Source organism: Setaria italica, chromosome I (assembly GCF_000263155.2).
Source record: "Setaria italica strain Yugu1 chromosome I, Setaria_italica_v2.0, whole genome shotgun sequence".
In the NCBI taxonomy this organism is placed as follows: Eukaryota; Viridiplantae; Streptophyta; class Magnoliopsida; order Poales; family Poaceae; genus Setaria; species Setaria italica.
Genome location: NC_028450.1, coordinates 15,626,549 through 15,643,520, shown reverse-complemented (window position 1 = coordinate 15,643,520; position 16,972 = coordinate 15,626,549).

Genomic DNA, 16,972 nt, shown 5'->3' with positions numbered 1-16,972 from the left:
TTATCTTTACTGTACCCTCTGGATTTGCTCTTATTTGGTGAATTCCTGCTGGATGCACGCGAACGGGAACGTTCCATGTAGAATCCATGTTGAATCACCACTTAGCGGGATTTCGATTCCCAATACAAAAAGAAATAGGCAGGAACATCATACCAGTCACACTCGAACAATGTGACTTCATGCTGTTTAGCAAAATAAAGGGTGATGATTTTTTTAATCACTCTATACCATTCCATGCCATCATTGCCCTTGACGACAACACCACTGTTCTGTGTTGATAGATTTTTCTCTACATCTGATGTCTGGAAGAAATACCCATTGATGGAACACCTGCTCCTCACAGTAACTATTTGTTCTGGACCACGAGATAGAGTAAATCATTTCATCTGCTTTTCCCTTTGCATGTAGGTTCCTGATTTGCACTCAGAAAATTTTGGAAGATATGTTACGAACATATATATTCAAGTGTGATGAATGAAATTGAACAGAAATATATGACTCACTTTATGTTCGAACCAATGTACAAATTGAGCCTTGTGCCTGCTATCAACATTATGCGTGTCAGTTTTCCTCAATTCGTCCATGTGCAAACTGATGAAACAATAAACTTATGTCAGTTAGATATTGAACACAATATATAAAAAAAATAGGATTACATGAAGCTTACTTTATCCATGGACTGGCCTCATCACAGTTGGATATTATGTAGTACCTCATCCTGCACAAGTCATCAGGAGAAGGTATCTCCATATTGTGCCTATGATGACTACCTTTCTTTCTAGTGAAGTCAATGCTTGCAAATACACTTAGACTAGCAGGTGGTTCACTAACAGTGCTCCTTTCTTATCGCTCTGGCCGATTCAGCTTTGTACTAACACCTTCAAAGAACCGAGAATAGAATGTAAGGCACTCCTCCGAGATGTACCCCTCTGCTATTGAACCCTCTGGGTATGCTTTGTTCCTCACACAGCCTTTGAGGGTACGTAGGTACCTCTCAACTGGGTACATCCATCTATAGGAAACAGGGCCCCCGAGTTCTGCCTCCCAAGCAATATGAACAGGTAAGTGCATCATAATATCAAAAAATGCTGGAGGGAATATCATCTCAAGCCTACAAAGGGTCTCTGCAATCGATTTGGTAAGTTCTTACATCTCGGTTTCCTCAAGCTCCTTTGAACATACCGAACTAAAAAATCTGCTGAGCTCGATCAATGGGATCACTACTTGCTCAAGCAATATTTGGCGCACCACCAAGGGTAAAAGTTTTCGTAATATAACATGGTAGTCATGACTTTTAAGTCCAGCAACCTTAAAACCATTGACATCAACACATCCCTTGATATTTGAGGCACAAGCATCGGGCATCTTAACACCTTCAAGAAAATTGCACAGAATTTCCTTCTGGTCATCACCTAACTTGTACAACGCTGGTGGAAAAGTGTATTTTCCTTTATCGTTGAACGATAGATGTTGATCCAGCCTTATACCCAATTCTTGCATATCGAGTCTAGCCTTCTCAATGTCCTTACTTTTACCATCCAAATCAAGCAGAGTCCCTATCAAGATCTCACATATATTCTTCTCAATATGAATCACATAGAGATTATGGTGTATAAGCAAAGAATCCGAGTAAGGAAGGTCAAAGAAAAATACTCTTCTTCCTCCAGTTGCGCCATCTATTATCTTCATCGCACTGCTTCCTCTTCCTCGAAGTAGTCACTCCAAAAGTGACTTGCTCGAAAGTCTTGTACTGGTCCACTACTTCTGCACCACTCAGGGGCACTGGAGCCGCCCTCATTTCTACCTTGTAATTGAAGCTCAACTTGTTCCTCCGCCACCTGTGGTCCATAGGCAAGAAATGACGATGGCCCATGTAGCAATGCTTTGAACCGTATTTTAGCCACAAGTAATCGGTATCCTTATGACAATAAGGACAAGCAAACTTGCCTTTTATGCTCCAACCAGACAACATCGCATATGTTGTAAAATCATTAATTGTCCAAAGTAGCATTGCACGTAGAGTAAAATTTTCCTTTTTTTCCGCATCCCAAGTATCAACTCCATTGTCCCATAACTCTTTAAGCTCATTGATCAGAGGCTGCAAATATACATCAATGTTAATTCCTAGAGATTTAGGCCCAGGAACTAGTATCCATATCATCCAATAGGATTGTTTGAAGCACAACCAAGGAGGCAAGTTATAAGGAATCAGGATCACTGGCCATGTAGTGTAAGTCACATTCAACATACCAAATGGATTGAAGCCATCTGATGCAAGTCCCAGCCTAACATTGCATGGATCACTTGCAAATGCAGTATACTTGGCATCTACGTGCCTCCATGCCTTTGAGTTAGCTGGGTGCCGCACTTTACCATCTTCAATCAATTCTTCCTTGTGCCAACGCATATGCGCTGATGTTGTCTCGTTCATATATAATCTCTGCAATCGAGGAATAAGTGGAAAATACCTCAGTATCTTACGAGGTAAGAGCTTCTTATTTACTCCACCAGTGCCATCACCACTACACTCTAAATATGTATCTTTCCACCTACTCTCCCCACATTTTGGACATGCGTTCAGCTTCTCGTACTCTTCTCCACGGAATAACACACAGTCATTAACACAAGCATGAATCTTTTGGTAGTCCAGTCCAAGGTCTCGAACTACCTTTCAAACTTTGTCCAGGCTATCTGGGACACAATGGTCCTTGGGGAGCACATGGCAGAATAATAGCAGTACTTGCTCTAGAGCATTGTTGCTAATACCGAACATGCACTTAATCTGATATAGTCTCACAATGAAAGATATTTGGGTAGCCTCCTCGCAACCTGGGTACAATTCTTTCCTAGCTTCTTCCATTAACTTGAAAAATTTTCTTGCTGACTCATTTGGCTCCTGATCACCTCTAATTTCACCATGTATGGCACCACTAATTAGCGATGAAAGCAGTTTAATGGATGACATGCCATCATCATGATCACCTTCTTCACCTTCACAAACGTCCCAATCATCATCGTTCATAACAACACGTTTAGCAGATCTGCCAGTATGATGCTGTTTTATGTAATGCGGATCGAACTCTCTGATATTCAAGTGCAACTCAACTTCTTTATTTTGATATGCCATGCGACGACATCGTCTACATGGACAGGGCGCAGTCTGTACTGGTAAGGGGCTAGCATCAAAGGTATCTTCAATGAATTTAGCAACTCCGTTTTGCCATGCAGCATCTGTATGTGACCATTCCATCCAACTACGATCCTCATGTTCATGTGCCATATTGCAAAAAACCCAACTAATAATATTTTAAGCACACGCTTGTAGTATACTACTATACAAATCCTGAATAACCTGCAAAAAATATAGGTTCCTCCATCGGTATTATTACTATCAACTAGTATTATCAAAATTGAATGAATATATGTACTAATAATTGAATAACTCAAGTTTTTCAGCATGCACATTAATTAATTAATTAATTAAATGCGATAGGTCTGGATCGATTTTATACCTTGCATTGAGAGGATGGAATCAGACAACGCCCGTGTCATCCCGCACGTTGAGAGATCGTAGAGGACTAACAAGGGGACCCTTCAATTCCTTGGCACTCGGCAACTCGCGAGCTAGGGATCGGAAGACGACGTACGGCAGGCGGCGACCGCGCGACAAAGGGGAGGAGTTGTGCGAAGAAGGAGGAGAGGCGACGAGAACGTGGAGGACTAACAAGGGGACTCTTCCTTGGCACTTGGCAACTCACGCGCTAGGGAAGACGACGGCAGGCGGCGATCGCTGCAGCATCACGCGAGGAGAAGCGGAGGAGAGGAGTCGTGCGAAGAAGGAGGGGAGGCGACGCTAGGATGACATAGACCAGGATTAGGCCTTTTAGCTCATGAAAGAAAGGCCTGCCATATGTGTGGGCCAAAATAAAGGCCCACGAACATAACCAAGCTGGCGGCACCCACAAACTCATCTATTGCAACCATGCATTCCCCTATATTGCAACGACTATATATTATTGCAATAGCACCTCCTGTATAGCAACGGTTTCAGTATTTGTTGCTATAACCAAGATTTCTTTTGAAACAATACCATTTTCGTTGCTATATCTAATACTAGTTGCACCGATTCATATTAGCGTTGCAATATCTATGACTCATTTGCAACATTGTATATTTTCGTTGCAATAACCAAGATTTCTTTTGCAACCACACTATTTTCGTTGTAATAACCAAGATATCTTTTGCAACAACACCGAGTTCATTGCTATATCTAAGACTCTTTTGCAACACACGATAGTACTTATCGCAACGTGTTATAATCATTGCAATATGGACAACTAATTGCCACCACTATAAAATAGCGTGGCAATACGTCGCCGCAATTACAACCAACAAATATTCGTTGCGATATAGCGTGCTTATTGCAACGACTAAGTTGTTGTTAAAACGCTACACAAGTGGTTGCAATATGAGACCCCTATTGCAACCAAAACGGACTATTGTCGTAATAACCCCTATGTATTGCAATGAAAGTCGCCTGTGTACTCAACTATTGGACGATAAGAACATGGCATGATGATCATTCTAGGTAAGCAATAAAGCAACCCAAAGTAGCGCTAGCCAGCCATTATATGAAAGAGCATCATCAAGATATGATAGATAACAAATAGATCTTAAACAAGAGGTTCAACGACTACAAATCAAGATCTCCACACAACCCTGAGGACAAACAGAGACTTTACCCCATGACCTTACACATGTTGACGTAATTTGGGGTAAAGGATGCCCTGCAGATCAACTGGACCAAAAATTATGATGAACGGGGGCTGGAAAGCCCCAGGCCGATCGGCCTGGGCACCTTCAAGCTGATCGCCTTGGGAGGTTCTTCCCTCCTCTGGTGCTCCGCTTCGCGTGGCCTCCTGTAGATCCAATCTTCTCTCCGTTTCCCAATCTTGTGGCGGCGGTGGATGGCGTTTTCGTGATGATTTCTTCTTCTCTCTCCCCTCCTTCTTGTAGTTCATGAGGATGTATTTATAGTGCTTCATAGGCGGCGGCTCTGGACGATTGGTTGGTGGAAAAACCCTAGATGCATCATAGATTTCACACCGAAGAAACGGGAGTTCGAATGAGCCTTGGAATAGGCCAGGACGATCGGCCTGTAGGGCCCTTTCTAGCCCATCTGGTCCTCCCCTTTCACGTGTTGGCTTCCCTCGATGACCTTGTCCAATTATCCATTAATCTCGTTATGAAAACCCACTGATTATATTGTATTTCCTGTCAAAACATAATATGCTCTGAAATACAACACGTATGCAATAATGGGATTATTTCAAGTGACAAGGAGCTATCAAAACACAATATGCTTTGAAATACAACACGTATGTAATAATGGGGTTATTTCAAGTGACAAGTGGCAGGTTAGTATAAGAATAAGCACGAAAAAAGTTAGTTAAATGGCACTAAAAGTGTGTCAATAATGAGCGTCAATAATCATATTCATGATAGAAAGAAAGCATAAGAGTAGGCATTGAGTCGCTAAGAGATCGGATGACATGAAGAACATTGCTCACATAATAGATGCATAGATCATCACCTCTGAGTACGTACCATCAATGATCACAACTAGCTCTTGAACTTCACCATGGCACAACCACACAGGGAGGCCATGGCGGCTAGGGTTTGGCCTAAGCCATCTCCTAGACAACTCCGAAGACTTGTGGTGGACGTTAGCTCCCTTTGGTGAATGCCCTAGGTTTCATCGAGTTCTGGTGGATGGATGCGCGTGTCGATGGAGATTGGGCATATTTATAGTCCAGAGGTGCCGTGGGGCGAAGGGCACTGTCGGGCATACATCACCAGGCCCACGAGTAGGCCTTGTACGACCCACTCAGGGATGTACTCGGATGTGACCAAGACATGGAGGCTACGCCACAGGGTAACGTAGCCTGCACGGACTCCTGAAGACTAGTCGGAATGCACAAGGAAACTACTCTACCAATTTGGAGTAGAACTCTATAATCGTGTTTGACTAGGACTCTACCCTGTAACCCTGCTCCCCCGACTATATAAGGGTAGGCAGGGACCCCCTCCAGATAGAACAACGAAGAAGCTCAATACAACCAACACACAGGACGTAGGGTATCACGCGATCTAGCTCCCCGAACCTGTCTAAATCGTGTTCCTTTGCATCACCATCGGCTCCTTGATTCTCGAAGACACCCGCCGCACAAAAGACCACCTAGGGTACCCCCTAGGCAGGTTGCCGGTCCAAAACACCGACAGCTAGCGCACCAGGTTAGGGCAGTCGCCGAGTTTCTTTTCGAGAGTTCGATGGCACCAATCATCATCAAGCCCGTTTTCTCCTTCGAGGCAGGCGCAACCTTCGTCTTCGGCTCCTGGCTCTGCATTGCTGACGGTGCTGGATCTTTTCAATGCTGCATCATCAGTGACTAGGAAAAGAAATGCCTCGATGAGAATTTTCTTCAAGGGACAAAGAATTCCTCCGAGAAAATCCAAAATTTCAACGTCCGCCACAATGAGATCGACTATAGTTCGGACTCGATCTCGACTCGGATTAGTCTGCTTAGGCTGACACCCAAGTCACCCCGCAGGTCGACTTCAAGTTGAAGTCGATTCCCGCATGGACTCCGCAGCACAGCCGTAGTCCACCAAAGTTTCCTTACTCAAATCCAATCCGAACTCGAGTCAGTAAAAGAGTACGACCTCGACTTAGACTACGTCCAAGAAGTTCCTTTATTAGGCCCAGCTCAAGGTTTGGTAATTACTTCAACCCCACAAGGAAGATTCATTTATTAGCCTGGAATGAAGCCATCTTTCTTGGCTCAAGATTATGAGTCACGCCTTGTCTCTCACATAAACAACCTCCCGTATCAAGAGGGTACTCCGCTCACTTCAACCAACAAGGAAGGAAGCACCACAGAGTTTGCAACGTCAAGCTTTGGAAGCTACTACCCGGACAGGGAAATCTTTGTCATCACACCACAAAACAATGACGTGGGTACCAGTTTTCAGAGAACTCCTCGACAAGTTATACAACTCGATAATATTTTGGATGTTGAGTCATCAGCTAACGCCCCACAAGATGAAACCTCTGAACAAAGAAATCAACAAAGAGCACGCAATGCTGTCCGAGCGGATCGTCACCGACTACTAGCTACAAACATCCTATCATGAACCTCGAAAGAGCATTCGATGCAGTGCAAGCTCAAGAACACAACACTCCACTCGTAGCAATTGCCTCAATCAATCTTATATCAACTCTCATACCTCATGACAGAGACAACGAATTAACAGCACAACTCGCGTAGCGGGCAACAAGTTAATTGCACAACTCGCAGAGCAAGCTTACAAACTACTTGATAAAGAATCCCTAATCCCATCTATTCCTCGCAACTTGGCCCATCAAGACGGCAGAAGAGATGTCACGGTCCACGGTGGCCCTCGTGAGGCTCAAAGAAAGCAGCCAAGGCAACATAGCCAGAGGCAAAATAGAGATGAACGCGAGGCCCCAAGATGAAATAGGGATGCTGGAGATGCCAGCTGCACCAATTCTGCAAAAAGCCCTCACCATCACAGAACGGATCGCGAAGCATCAATTTTCAGTGATCTAAGGGAAGTAATCAATAGTCACCGCGAACGCGAAGTCGATAACTACAACCATTTTCCTGCCTTCACCGCACGTGTAATGAGGACTAGATTACCCGAGAAGTTCAAGCCAACAGGGACACCAAGTACGATGGCAAGCAAGACCCACTTCAATGGCTACGGTGCTACTCACCAGCAGTTCAAGCAGCCGGAGGCAATGACGACACAAAGGTCATCCACTTTCCCATATGCATGAAACCTGAGCCATTAACATGGCTTGAGTCACTCAAGCCTAGAACCATCGACTCTTGAGAAGATTTGACAAAAGCTTTTACCAATAATTACTTGAGCTCCATGTCCCACCCAGGCAATAAAATTGATGTAAGCCAAGTTAAACAGAAAGAAGGCGAGACACTCCGTGACTATCTGCACCGTTTCTTCGAAAAGAAGGCTACAATAGTCGACATCTCGGAAAAAAACGTCATTGAGTGCTTTCAAAATGGCCTTTACGATCGTCGACCATATCAAGACTTTGGCAGATGTCGTCCAGCCACCATCAAAGATCTCAAAGTCATGGTAGAACAATGGGAAGACGAAGAAGATAAAGAGCGTGAGCGATTCGGCTCCCATCGCAACCGCGGTCGTGACAACAATAACAACAGTCATGAACAAGACAGAAACCGAAACACTAATACTCGAAACAACTACTCGGGTAATCCGAACCGCAAGCGCAAACCCAACAACACTGTTGCTACTATGACCAACTCAGGGAAGAAAGGGTCCCGCAAACGCGATGAAGGGCCCACCTTCACCAAGTTACTCAAGAAACAATGCTCATGGCATCCAAACAGCAAGCTGTGGCGGAACCGCCTAAATTAACTTGACTAAAATGCACTTAAGTCGCTTGACACGCGATTATGCACATTAAGCAAGTCAACCTGGTTGACCGTCGGATTTCATCCGATGAACCACTTATACAGGATCGAGAAGCATTGCTCTCACGAAGGTGAGTAGCACAAAGATTACAACATTCCCATCACATTAACATAGTTCAATAAATTATTACATTAGAGTTTTTGAAATTCAAACAAGTTTGCAAGGTTCGAACAGATGAAATAAAACAAGCAGAAGCTAAACGTTGATACACGATATCATGACAAAGCTGATCATGACATCAATAATCCCTGTCCTCGCCATCCGAGGAGGGATCCCACTCAACTGTTCAGCTCGGAGGGAGCTGGGTAGGCCAAGTGGTGCCAGCAGCCAAACTATTAACATCACCTGAAAAGTTAAGCCACAACAAGGCTGAGCAACTAATACTTAGCAAGACTGACCCGTCGGGTGATAACTATTTTCACAAAAACCTAGACATGCAAGGCTTTCTGGCTTTGGGTTTGCTTTGCCAAAAGCGTCTATAGTTGGTCCTTATTTTCAATATTTTAGCTCAAGTTCTACGCTCTTTTAACCAATCTAAATTAGCAACTTATATTAAGCAAGCATAGTTTCCATGCAATTAAGAACACGCATCAAGATTAATATCATCATCATGTTCCATCTTTACTCAGTGCAGAATAGCGATCAAGTAGTCCCAAACTGTGAGAGGTAGACGAATCAATTCGAATTTATTAACCATGCATGGCAAACCTAATCTCACGACATCCGCGCACCACAAAGGGTCGCTTCATTTGTCAGCCGTCCGCATCGATCCCAGGCACGTGTCAGTGCCAAACTTCCCTTGGCATGCAATGCTCCACAGTCCCGACGTCTTGCCGTAATGTGACCGCACTTGCACCCACATGATGCACCATGGGAACCTCGTTCTAGGGACAACAGAAGTATAAGCCACGCCCTAGTTCAATCAGGTACTAGGCTTCCCTATCCCATACTAGGTATGAGATTAGTACTTTCAAACACTTGATCACGAACGCCGACACATTTCGACCTTAGTCCAATTTCATTTAGATAGACGGGGCAATCCACCGACCACCAAAACAGTTCACAAGGCCCAGCCCCGCCCATTGTCCTTATGGTTGTAACATAAGTAAACAAACAACTCCTATAACTCGCGAGTGATAGGAAATCACTCGACTTTTACCGTGACCTATTAAGCATTGCAGCTACTCGACCTTAGCACTAGTATTCAGATCAAAAGGGTACTAAGTTCATGCATCTAAGGTGTCATTCAACTCCTATAAACGTAAATGGACAATCATAAGCATCAATAACTTGCATAAATCTAAAACAGGGAATTCATGCACCGGGGCTTGCCTTCAGAAAAAGTTAGCGGTTCCTCAGGGTCCTGATCTGGCTCGGGCTCACCCTCCAAGTGATGAAGCTCCGCGGCGGGTTCTTCCTCCGGTGCAGGGTGGAGCTTGTAGGTTCCGTCAGCGAGATTAGCTTCTATACGACATGCACATGCAAGAGTTTAGTTGTATTCGCGCGTGTACCCAACGATGCAAGGCATGGCTTAATGTAGAAAGGAAGTTGGATAAAGGCCACATTCACCTCGACAAGGTTTTAACTTTCTTTAACTTCAAAAGAATGTGTTCGGTTTTAAACTTGAGGTTGACTTTGATGGCGATTGTGTACATATATAGCTTCTTACAACTTAGAGTTGCACAAAGAGAGTGGAAGGTCGTGTTTGGTGTGGTTCAAGTGCATTAGGAGAGTTACTTACTTCTGAATGTTTTTATGTACCTCTTCCAATTCCACTTATTTAGCGTATTAGGATTTGTGCTTCTTTTTATTCTTTTAAGTCGATTAATTAACCAAAAATGATTTCATAAACAAATAACAGCTAAAGGTACTGAGAAAATTACAGCACCTCACTTAAGCAATTAATAAGTTACTGTAAAATTTTGGAAGCCATTGGATGACCCCAAAAGGAATTATATGTATTTCATCATTAAAGGTAGCATGAACCTAACTTTTTCTATCTCCAAACTTACAGTGAAACAAAGGGTGAAACTTTACCAGTATGTTGAAGGTGTGTTACAGGAGCTTTGGTGAATTTTTCATGATTTTTGGAGAAGGAAAAATATTTTCCCTATTTACCTTCTATTTAAACATGCTTATCAAGGAAGGTGATTTTATTTCTGATTTTTTACCACAACTCATATTTTTCCTACAAACTATACTGCAAAACAAACTCAACCCAACTGGTTTCACATTTTTCTGAGCTCTAGATCAAAACTTATGCAAAAAGGAAGATTTAATCCTAGATTCCCAAAATAGAGTTAAAGCAGTGACTTTAAGTTCTAGACCAGAGCCCTAATTATTTTTCTGAGCTTCTACTCATAGAAACAAGCACCACAAAGTTGGTTTTACATTTTTCTCACTTTTCTTCTATTTACTATGATTTAAAAGGTCTAAACCAGAACTAAAAGCATAGGATATTATTTACAATAGTAACATGAGCAAACTGATTTTTCTCAGGAACTAGACAGAGCAAGGATTTCAACAAAAGTGGTTTGGTATTTTTCTGATTTATCTATGATTTACTGGGCATTTACAAAGTTTAACTCTTTTTCTGCCAATTTTAAACTAAAAACAGTGGCAAACTAGCATTCTACCCCCTGAGTCTAAGGTTTAAACGCGTAGGGGTCCCTAAGTTTTGCGCCCAGGCCCCTAGAAAGATTGGGGAAGATGCAATGTCATCCCCGGGGGTGCGCGCGGCGGTAGCGGTGAAATCCCCGGCGGTTCGTCAGCGGGGACCGGGCAACAAGTTGCCGGAGAGGCTTAGGGGCTCACCTGAGCTCGACTTGGCAGGGTTGGGGCGACGGAGATGGCCGGTGAGGTTCGGAACACGGTGGCAGCGACTAGGCTTGGCGGGTGCCGGTGCAGGTGGCGTTCCGGCACACCGGAGGCGTCGGAAAGGCCACGAGCTGCTCGGAGACGTGCGCGGAGGGGTGGCGAAGCAGGCGGAGAAGTCGTCGGAGTGCGGGGTGGTGCGGAGGTAGGAGCTCCACAGGAGTCTAGCGGCGGCGCAGAGGAAAAGCAGGGGTGCGGTGAGCGGGAGGTGGCAAAGGGTGGCGCTAACGGCGAGCTCGGCCCTTTTACAGGGCAGAGGTGGAGCAGAGGGTCGAGGCGGGGCTCTGGTGGCGGGAGGATAAGGCCGTGGGAAGGCGGGTGCGCGGGCGAGGTGGCCATTGGCCAGCAACGCCATTGGTTGGGAAAGCGGAGTCTGGGCGTGCTCTTGCCATGGTTGGCCTCGGGCAAGGTGTGGCATGCACATCTAGTCTGTCGGGCGGGCGAAGCGGAGCGCCAGGGCTCTAGTTGGACGAGCGGGCAGAGGCGCGGGACTACGGCTGCGTGGCGGCTTCTCGGCGAGCGGGTGAAGCTCTGGTTGGGCGGAGCGGATGTGCGACAGGGGCGAGGGATGCGCTCGGCCAGCGGCTGGCCAGCCCGACGCTCGCCCCGTCTTGTCATAGGCGCGGGTTGGGCGCCAAGGCTCCCGCCCTATCGCTCTCTCGCCGGGGATAGGGCACTGGCGAGCTGCCGGTGGCCGGTGGCCACACGGCGCGCGGTGCGCAGGCGAACATGCCCGGGCATGCTGGCGTCGAGGCCGTGTCGGGCAGCAAGCTTGACCGGCTTTGGGAGCTCCCCTCTCAAGATTTTAAAACTAAACGTTCAAAACTCCTTTAAGAAAACTTGTACAACTCTGGTTGTAGTTCAAACTTTATTAAAAGTTTTTATTCAGATTTAAAATATTTGGAGATATCTTGAGCCAAAGTTTGCCAAAAACTAAAGTTCTCGGACTTGGGCATTTTAGCCGAGTGAGTGAAAATTCAGGAGTTTAGCTATCTTTGACTCGATTTTAGGGTAGCTTCTGAGTTGAATTAGACCAAAGCGTTATTGAAAGAGTTGCTCTCCAAACTGAGGACTTCAACTTCTATTAAGGGTTTTTCTTGAGTTTAGTTCAAAAATTTGGAGGAACCCCCTCGCCAAGAGGAACACTCTGGATGGTTTCCAGACTTAGCATTGGAATGCCTAGGGGGCTGAGTTGACTGTTTTACCCAACTTTGACTAAGATTTTGAGCAGGTTCGGATTCAATTTGGACCTAGGTCAGTGTAACAAAGTTGGAAAAAACTCAAGGGACTACAACTTTTATTAAAATCCTGACTTGAGGTTAGATATGAATTTGTGAGATAACCGGTTGCAAAGTTGAAGGAAAACTCGAATTCTAGGACTTGGGTGGTTTATAGGGTTCTATACTATTCCTGTTTTGACTCCTGTTTTTGACCTTCTCCCACTCCGAATTAGTCAAAGTGTCTTTAACAAAAGTTGTTTTAAATTACAAGTTTTACAACTCTTATTTAGGAAAAAATTTAAGTTTGCATATAAAATCTCAAGTTTTATTTTAAACTCCAAAAAGAGCTTCTTAGGGTCAAAATGGGCATTTCACCTCTTTTGCTTAGTGACTAACCACTTGTTTAGGTTTAAAAGCACTTAATTTAGGTAGAGTTGTTACAGCCTACCCCCTTAAAGGTATCTCGTCCCGAGATTCAGGTGCAGAAAGAAACTAGTGTGGCTATTGCAACGTACCTCCCTGGTCGAAAAGAAAACCGCGGAAGTTAGTGTTGAGATACTCTTCTGTTTCCCACGTTGCTTCATCTTCCGTATGGTTACTCCACTGAATTTTGTACATTTTCACCATTTGCCTACGAGTATGTCTTTCTTTCCGGTCGAGGATCTTAACAGGATATTCCTTGTATGATAAATCGGGTTCGATCTCCAATTCTTCCGGGGCAAGGATTTCAGTTGGAACCCGAATACACTTCTTGAGTTATGAGACATGGAAAACATCGTGTATTGCAGCAATCTTCTCCAGAAGTTTAACTTGATATGCTACGGGTCCACAAATTTCCACAATCTCATATGGACCAACATAGAGTGGAGCCAACTTTCCTTTCACTCCGAAATGTTGTACGCCTTTGGTCAGTGATACTGGAAGGTATACAAAATCCCTAACCTCAAATTGGATAGGTCTTCTTCTCTGATCGGAATAGCTCTTTTGTTGGGACTGGGCAGCCTTAAGATTTTCTCAGATAACTCTCACTTTTTCTTCGGCCTCCATGACCAGGTCAGGTCCATACACTGTTCGCTCTCCTAGTTGCGACCAGCTTAGCGGGGTTCGGCATCTACGTCCATACAAGGCTTCAAAAGGTGCCATTTTCTAGCTGGCTTGGTAGCTATTGTTGTATGAGAATTCTGCGAATGGCAAACATTTATCCCAATTTTTGTCATAATGAATGACACAAGCGCGTAGCATATCTTCCAATATCTGGTTAACTCTTTCAGTTTGCCCATCGGTTTGAGGGTGATATGTAGAACTACGAATCAGCTTAGTGCCAAGTGAAAACTGCAATTGCTCCCAAAAGCGTGCTACAAACTGACTACCTCGATAAGAGATGATCGTCTTAGGTACACCATGCAAGGAAACAATTCGGTGAAGGTATAGCGCCGCATATTTCTGTATGGTGTGGGTGGTGTGTACTGGAAGGAAATGCGCTATTTTGGTAAGTCAGTCTACTATAACCCATATGGAATCATGCTTGCGAGAGGTACTGGGCAATCCAACTATAAAGTCCATGCTTATGTCCTCCCACTTCCACGAGGGAATAGGCAGCGGCTGCAAGGGGCCAGCTACCTTCAAGTGGCTTGCTTTAACTCGTTGATATGTATCACGCTCTGAAACGTATCATGCAATATCTAGTTTCATCCCACTCCACCAGAAATTTTGTCGGAGATCGTGGTACATCTTTGTACTACTAGGGTGAATCAAAAACTTGGAAAGGTGTGCTTCATTCATAATCCGGTTCTTAAGATCAGAATCATTCGGAACAACCAGTCGAGCTTCATAATGTACAACTTCCTTCCAATCCTGTCGGTAGTGCTTATATCCCTCATCTTTCTGTACGAGTTTCTCCTTGATAAGTTTTATCTCTTCATCCTCCAATTGTGCTAAAACAATCTAGTCATGTAGGGTAGGCTCAAGAGAAATATGACTTAAGGTGCCATGGGGAACAATTTCCAAATTAAGCTTAGCCATCTCATGACATAAGGTCTCAGCATAGTCGGTCGCAGATAAGCAGTTACAATGGATTTTGCGGCTGAGAGCATCTGCAACTACATTGGCCTTGCCCGGGTGATAATGTACTTCTAAGTCATAGTCCTTGATCAATTCTAGCCATCTTCTCTGACGCATGTTGAGGTCTGCTTGAGTGAAGATATACTTGAGACTCTTGTGATCTGTATAGATATTGCATCGAGTTCCCATAAGATAATGTCTCCATATTTTCAGAGCATGAATGACTGCTGCTAACTCAAGATCATGGGTAGGATAATTTAGCTCATGTGGCCGTAGCGCTCGCGAGGCATAGGCAATGACTCGGCTGTCTTGATAAGAACACATCCAAGTCCAGTGCCAGAGGCATTGCAATAAACGTCAAACAGCCTAGTGGTGTCTGGCTGAGCTAAAATCGGTGCAGAGGTCAGCAATTGTGTCAGGGAATGGAAAGCTTCTTCACATTTGTCGCTCCACACAAACTTAAATCCTTTCTTCAATAGTTCCGTCATTGGCTTAGATATTTTTGAGAAGTCAGGAATGAATCAACGGTAGTAGCCTGCTAAACTGAGAAAACTTCGAATCTGATGAACTGAAGTGGGCGGCTTCTAGTCCATTACTTCTTGAACTTTGCTTGGGTCTACTGCTATATCGTCGCTGGATATGGTGTGCCCCAAGAATTTAACACTGTCCAGCCAGAAGTAACACTTGGAGAATTTGGCATAGAGTTGGTGATCTCTTAAGCATTGGAGTACAGTATGAAGGTGCTCTGCATGTTCTTCCTCATTCTTCGAGTACACCAAGATATCATCGATGAATACCACGATGAATTTGTCAAGTTCGGGCATGAACACCGAATTCATGAGATACATGAAATAAGCCGGTGCATTAGTAAGCCCAAATGACATGACTAAGTACTCATAGAGTTCATACCGTGTAGAGAAGGCAGTCTTAGGAATATCGCACGGGCGGATCTTGATTTGATGGTAGCCAGAACGAAGATCGATCTTGGAAAACACTCTAGCTCCGGCTAACTGATCGAATAGAACATCAATGCGGGGTAATGGATACTTGTTCTTTATCATCACCACATTGAGAGGTCGGTAGTCCACACACATACACAAACTCTCGTCCTTCTTTTTCACAAACAAGGCGGGGCAACCCCAAGGTGATGTACTTGGGTGAATAAAACCTTTTTCCAACAAATCATGCAACTGAATTTTCATTTCTGCCAGCTCTGCGGGTGGCATCCGGTACGGTCTCTTTGAAATCGGGGCAGTACCGGGTTGCAACTCAATAGCAAACTCGATATCTCTATCAGGCAGCATACTTGGCAAATCATCTAGAAACACATCGGGATACTCACATACTACTGGAATGTCCTCCAATCGGGCTTCAGTTACAGGATAGGCACAAGAATTTTTGCACTCACGGTGGGGTAAGTGTATGATTGAGCTACCATAAATGGGTGAATTTATATGGATTGCTCTGGTAGGGATGTCTAGTGCCACTCGGTGCCGAGTCATCCAATCCATACCCAAGATAATGTCTATCCCCTCTATCCCAAGGATAAGGAGGTTTTCCTTAAAAAGGGTTTTTCCTAGATTGATAGGTACCTGGCGGGTCAACTGGTATGAGGATACTTTCCCACTGGGGGTAGAGATTATATATGCCCCTTTCGTGTGACAGAACCCTAAGCCACACTTAGCATAGGTTTTGGACCCAATGAAACTATGGGATGCTCCCGAATCGAACAGAATAAGGACGGGTTGATTATGGACAGACAAGATACCCATCATCACTGGTGCGCCCTCCGGAAGTTCGGCAAGGGTGAAGAAGTTTAGCTTGCCTTGTCGGACCTGAACTCTAGGCTTCTTCCCCTTGTTGCTTAGGGCATTGCTCTGACCGGGCCGTTGATTCCTGTTGCGGGGGTAGTCCTTGGCAAAGTACCCTAGATTTCCGCGGGTGAAGCAGCGGTTTCCTGTAGCTGGGTGCAGCAGCATTGGAAGAGCAGGCCGGGGCCCTTGCGGCTAGAATCCAGGGAAACGAGGTGCTGCCTGCGGTGGAGGTCGAGCAACCCATCTCCTAGGCTGTGCGGGCTTGCGGGACGCCTGTGGGGGAACCATTCTGTATTTCTGTGCAGGTGGGCTGGGTGCCAGCATTGGGGCCTTCCGCTTCATGTCGACCTTGAGGGCCTTCATGCAATCTTCCTGGGAAATTGCCAGGTTCACCAGTTCATTGTAGGAATCCACCTTGATGGGATTCAGCCTCTCCTTGAGCTCCAGACTCAAGCCTCTGCG